Genomic DNA, 5,975 nt, shown 5'->3' with positions numbered 1-5,975 from the left:
ATGGCATGGCGTTGCAAAATGGAGCGATAGCCTTCCTTCTTCAAGATCCCTTTACCCTGAACAAATCTCCCACTTTACTACCACCAAAGCACCCCCAGACCATCATATTGCCTCCACCATTCTTGACAGATGTCGTCAAGCACTCCTCTAGTATCTTTTAATTTTGTCTGTCTCACAAATGTTCTTCTTTGTGACCCGAACAACTCAAACTTAGATTTGTCTGTCCATAACACTTTTTTACAATCTTCCTCTGTCCAGTGTCTGTGTTCTTTTGCCCATCTTAATCTTTTCTTTTTATTGGCCAGTCTGAGATATGGCTTTTTCTTTGCAACTCTGCCTAGAAGGCCAACATCCTGGAGTCGCCTCTTCACTGTTGACGTTGAGACTGGTGTTTTGCGGGTACTATTTAATGAAGCTGCCAGTTATGGACTTGTGAGGCGTCTGTTTCTCAAACTAGACATTCTAATGTACTTGTCCTCTTGCTCAGTCGTGCACCGGGGCCTCCCACTCCTCTTTCTATTCTGGTTAGAGCCAGTTTGCTCTTTACTGTGAAGGGAGTGGTACAGAGCAATTTTTTTTGCATGGAATAGCCTTCATTTCTCAGAACAAGAATAGGCTGACGAGTTTCAGAAGAAAGTTCTTTGTTTCTGGCCATTTTGAGCCTATAATCGAACACACAAATGCTGATGCTCCAGATACTCAACTATTCTAGAGAAGGACAGTTTTATTGCTTCTTTAATGAGCACAACAGTTTTCAGCTGTGCTAACATAATTGCTAACACAACGTGCCATTGGAACACAGGCGTAATGCTTGCTGATAATGGGCCTCTGTACGCCTATGTAGATATTCCCATTAAAAATCTGCCGTTTCCAGCTACAATAGTAATTTACAACATTAACAATGTCTACACTGTCTTTCTGATCAATTTGATGTTATTTTAATGGACAAAAAATGTGCTCTTCTTTAAAAACAAGGACATTTCTAAGGGACCCCAAACTTTTGAACGGTAGTGTATATACGGTACAAAATCCACGTGTGTGTATTGTGCATATGCTATCGTGTGTGTGTGCGTGTATGCATGTGTCTGTGCCTATGTTATTGTTGCTTTACAGTCCCTGCTGTTCCATAAGGTGTTTTTATTGATCTGTTTTTTCAATCTGATTTTACTGCTTGCGTCAGTTACTTGATGTGGAATAGAGTTCCATGCAGTCATGGCTCTATGTAATACTGTGCACCTTCCATAGTCTGTTCTGGACTTGGGGACTGTGAAGAGACCTCTTGTGGCATGTCTTGTGGGGTATGCATGGGTGTCCGAGTTGTGTGCCAGTAGTTCAAACAGACAGCTCGGTGCATTCAACATGTCAATACCTCTCACAAATACATGCAGTGATGAAGTCAATCTCTCCTCCACTTTGAGCCAGGAGAGATTGACATGCATATTATTAATATTAGCACTCTTTTTTTTCTTCCAAAGGCTAGCCGTGCTGCCCTGTTCTGAACCAATTGCAATTTTCCTAAGTCCTTTAATGTGGCAGTTGACCACATGACTGAACAGTAGTCCAGGTGCGACCAAACTAGGGCCTGCAGGACCTGCTTTGTTGACAATGCTGTCAAGAAGGTAGAGCAGCACCTTATCATGGACAGACTTCTCCCCATCTTAGCTACTGTTGTATCAATATGGTTTGACCATGACACTTTACAATCCAGGGTAACTTCAAGCAGTTTAATCACCTCAACTTGCTCAATTTCCACATAATTTATTACAAGGGATGGGAAAGACAGAGAGATGGAGAGAGACAGACACAGACTGAGGGAAAGAGGAAGGGAAAGACAGAGAGATGGAGAGAGACACAGACACAGACTGAGGGAAAGAGGAAGGGAAAGACAGAGAGATGGAGAGAGACACAGACACAGACTGAGGGAAAGAGGAAGGGAAAGACAGAGAGACGGAGAGAGACAGACACAGACTGAGGGAAAGAGGAAGGGAAAGACAGAGAGATGGAGAGAGACAGACACAGACTGAGGGAAAGAGGGAGGGAAAGACAGAGAGATGAAGAGAGACACAGACACAGACTGAGGGAAAGAGGAAGGGAAAGACAGAGAGACGGAGAGACACAGACACAGACTAAGGGAAAGAGGAAGGGAAAGACAGAGAGATGGAGAGAGACACAGACACAGACTGAGGGAAAGAGGAAGGGAAAGACAGAGAGACGGAGAGACACAGACACAGACTGAGGGAAAGAGGAAGGGAAAGACAGAGAGACGGAGAGAGACAGACACAGACTGAGGGAAAGAGGAAGGGAAAGACAGAGAGACGGAGAGACACAGACACAGACTGAGGGAAAGAGGAAGGGAAAGACAGAGAGACGGAGAGACACAGACACAGACTGAGGGAAAGAGGAAGGGAAAGACAGAGAGATGGAGAGAGACAGACACAGACTGAGGGAAAGAGGAAGGGAAAGACAGAGACACAGACTGAGGGAAAGAGGAAGGGAAAGACAGAGAGATGGAGAGACACAGACACAGACTGAGGGAAAGAGGAAGGGAAAGACAGAGAGATGGAGAGAGACACAGACACAGACTGAGGGAAAGAGGAAGGGAAAGACAGAGAGACGGAGAGACACAGACACAGACTGAGGGAAAGAGGAAGGGAAAGACAGAGAGATGGAGAGACACAGACACAGACTGAGGGAAAGAGGAAGGGAAAGACAGAGAGATGGAGAGACACAGACACAGACTGAGGGAAAGAGGAAGGGAAAGACAGAGAGATGGAGAGAGACACAGACTGAGGGAAAGAGGAAGGGAAAGACAGAGAGACGGAGAGACACAGACACAGACTGAGGGAAAGAGGAAGGGAAAGACAGAGAGATGGAGAGAGACAGACACAGACTGAGGGAAAGAGGAAGGGAAAGACAGAGAGACGGAGAGACACAGACACAGACTGAGGGAAAGAGGAAGGGAAAGACAGAGAGATGGAGAGAGACAGACACAGACTGAGGGAAAGAGGAAGGGAAAGACAGAGAGATGGAGAGAGACACAGACACAGACTGAGGGAAAAAGAAAGGGAAAGACAGAGAGATGGAGAGAGACAGACACAGACTGAGGGAAAGAGGAAGGGAAAGACAGAGAGATGGAGAGAGACAGACACAGACTGAGGGAAAGAGGAAGGGAAAGACAGAGAGATGGAGAGAGACACAGACACAGACTGAGGGAAAGAGGAAGGGAAAGACAGAGAGATGGAGAGAGACAGACACAGACTGAGGGAAAGAGGAAGGGAAAGACAGAGAGACGGAGAGACACAGACACAGACTGAGGGAAAGAGGAAGGGAAAGACAGAGAGATGGAGAGAGACAGACACAGACTGAGGGAAAGAGGAGAGAGGAAAGACAGAGAGACGGAGAGAGACACAGACACAGACTGAGGGAAAGAGGAAGGGAAAGACAGAGAGATGGAGAGACACAGACACAGACTGAGGGAAAGAAAGGAAGGGAAAGACAGAGAGATGGAGAGAGACAGACACAGACTGAGGGAAAGAGGAAGGGAAAGACAGAGAGATGAGAGAGAGACACAGACACAGACTGAGACACAGACACAGACTGAGGGGAGGAAGGGAAAGACAGAGAGATGGAGAGAGACAGACACAGACTGAGGGAAAGAGGAAGGGAAAGGAAAGACAGAGAGATGAAAGGAGAGACACAGACAGACACAGACTGAGGGAAAGAGGAAGGGAAAGACAGAGAGATGGAGAGAGACAGACACAGACTGAGGGAAAGAGGAAGGGAAAGACAGAGAGACGGAGAGACACAGACACAGACTGAGGGAAAGAGGAAGGGAAAGACAGAGAGATGGAGAGACAGACACAGACTGAGGGAAAGAGGAAGGGAAAGACAGAGAGATGGAGAGAGACAGACACAGACTGAGGGAAAGAGGGAGGGAAAGACAGAGAGACGGAGAGAGACACAGACACAGACTGAGGGAAAGAGGAAGGGAAAGACAGAGAGACGGAGAGACACAGACACAGACTGAGGGAAAGAGGAAGGGAAAGACAGAGAGATGGAGAGACACAGACACAGACTGAGGGAAAGAGGAAGGGAAAGACAGAGAGATGGAGAGAGACACAGACACAGACTGAGGGAAAGAGGAAGGGAAAGACAGAGAGATGGAGAGAGACAGACACAGACTGAGGGAAAGAGGAAGGGAAAGACAGAGAGACGGAGAGACACAGACACAGACTGAGGGAAAGAGGAAGGGAAAGACAGAGAGATGGAGAGACAGACACAGACTGAGGGAAAGAGGAAGGGAAAGACAGAGAGATGGAGAGAGACACAGACACAGACTGAGGGAAAGAGGAAGGGAAAGACAGAGAGATGGAGAGACACAGACACAGACTGAGGGAAAGAGGAAGGGAAAGACAGAGAGATGGAGAGAGACACAGACTGAGGGAAAGAGGAAGGGAAAGACAGAGAGACGGAGAGACACAGACACAGACTGAGGGAAAGAGGAAGGGAAAGAAAAAGGAGGTTGAAACAACATTATTTGAGGACAGATAAATGAATCATCGAGAGAAGCAAATACACATTGAGAGATTTGGCCATAGACCATAAATATTGACTAAATATTGACTGAACGCGTCCTCTGCCTCTGCATTGTCTTGGAGAGAGAGAGAGATAAAGAGTAGAAAGAGAAGAAAAGAGAAGGAGAGCTGCAGCTGAGAAAGCATACGTGGTCACATACACACACAAGTACACACCCTCCTCCCCCAACCCTACCCTACCCAAGCCCGGCCCACCCAGCCCACCCCCTGTTGAGGAGGTGTTAATCACATCACTAATGATAACACTCCACACTCTTGTCATAAAGACGTATGCAGCAGTCAGGCTTTACATCTTAAATCTCTCCCCAGCAATTACTCAATGTGTGTGTGTGTGTGTGTGTGTGTGTGTGTGTGTGTGTGTGTGTGTGTGTGTGTGTGTGCGTGCGTGCGTGCGTGCGTGCGTGCGTGCGTGCGTGCGTGCGTGCGTGCGTGTAGCCTAGTATGTGTAGCTTGTAGTATACACAAACTGTATGGAGACGATTACGAGAGAAATACATTTCCATCTGAAAATTACATTTCACTGTATCAGCATGGGGTTTAGTCGCACTTCAGTTGGTTTTCAAGCTCTTGCCAACAACAACAGATTTAAGATTAATTTCAGTTTGTGTCATTTCAATCTCACAAAGTGATATAGTTACTTACCCTCCAAGGGAATAGAGACAGAACGAAGGGAAGAGAGTGAGAGAGAATGAGTACAGAACAAATCAAAATGGGCACAGTATATTTGCTGGGAGTTCATCTTGTCAATTTTCTCCATTCAATGGAGTGAGAGTCAGCAGGAGAAGCTGAATAATCTCTGAGAGGTTTTGTGAAGCAAAGCATTCTCTAACACTGTCATGTTTAAGATGGTCCAACTCGTCCGACTACTGTTAACTGGTTAAAGGCTCCCAGATCCTTTGAAGGCCCTGGGTCTTTTGTCCGTGGGTGGGGATGGGCTTAGCGGAGCAGGGAGGGCTTTGTATTCTCTCTGAGGCTTTGTGCCTTTGGCCGCCATATGGGAGCGAGAAAACAGCCATATAAGTACTTAAGCAAAGTTTATATTTGCCAAGGAATTTTCACGGCTTTGCTTTACTTTAGTGGAAAAAACAATAACGAGAGGCTGAGGAAGCGATGCTAGCTAACATTATAAGCACTTATGCAAAGTTCATATTAGCAATGGAAATTTCAACCTTGGCAGGAAATTCTATCCACCATCCAAGAGGCTGTATATAATACACCGTTGGTTTCAGAAATCTGCTCTTTTTCTTATTTTCTTCAAGTGTCTTAGAAAAAGCGGCTGTTTTGACATTTGGAAATGAGTACAATAGACGGATGCGAATCGAAATAACCCCCTCCCAAAACCATAATGACGGTTTTCATCTCTTCATCCAGACTTCTGTT

The sequence above is a fragment of the Oncorhynchus keta genome, chromosome 31 (genome assembly GCF_023373465.1).
Source record: "Oncorhynchus keta strain PuntledgeMale-10-30-2019 chromosome 31, Oket_V2, whole genome shotgun sequence".
NCBI lineage: Eukaryota > Metazoa > Chordata > Actinopteri > Salmoniformes > Salmonidae > Oncorhynchus > Oncorhynchus keta.
The sequence above is the reverse complement of the archived record's forward strand: the minus strand, read 5'-3'. Positions refer to the sequence as shown.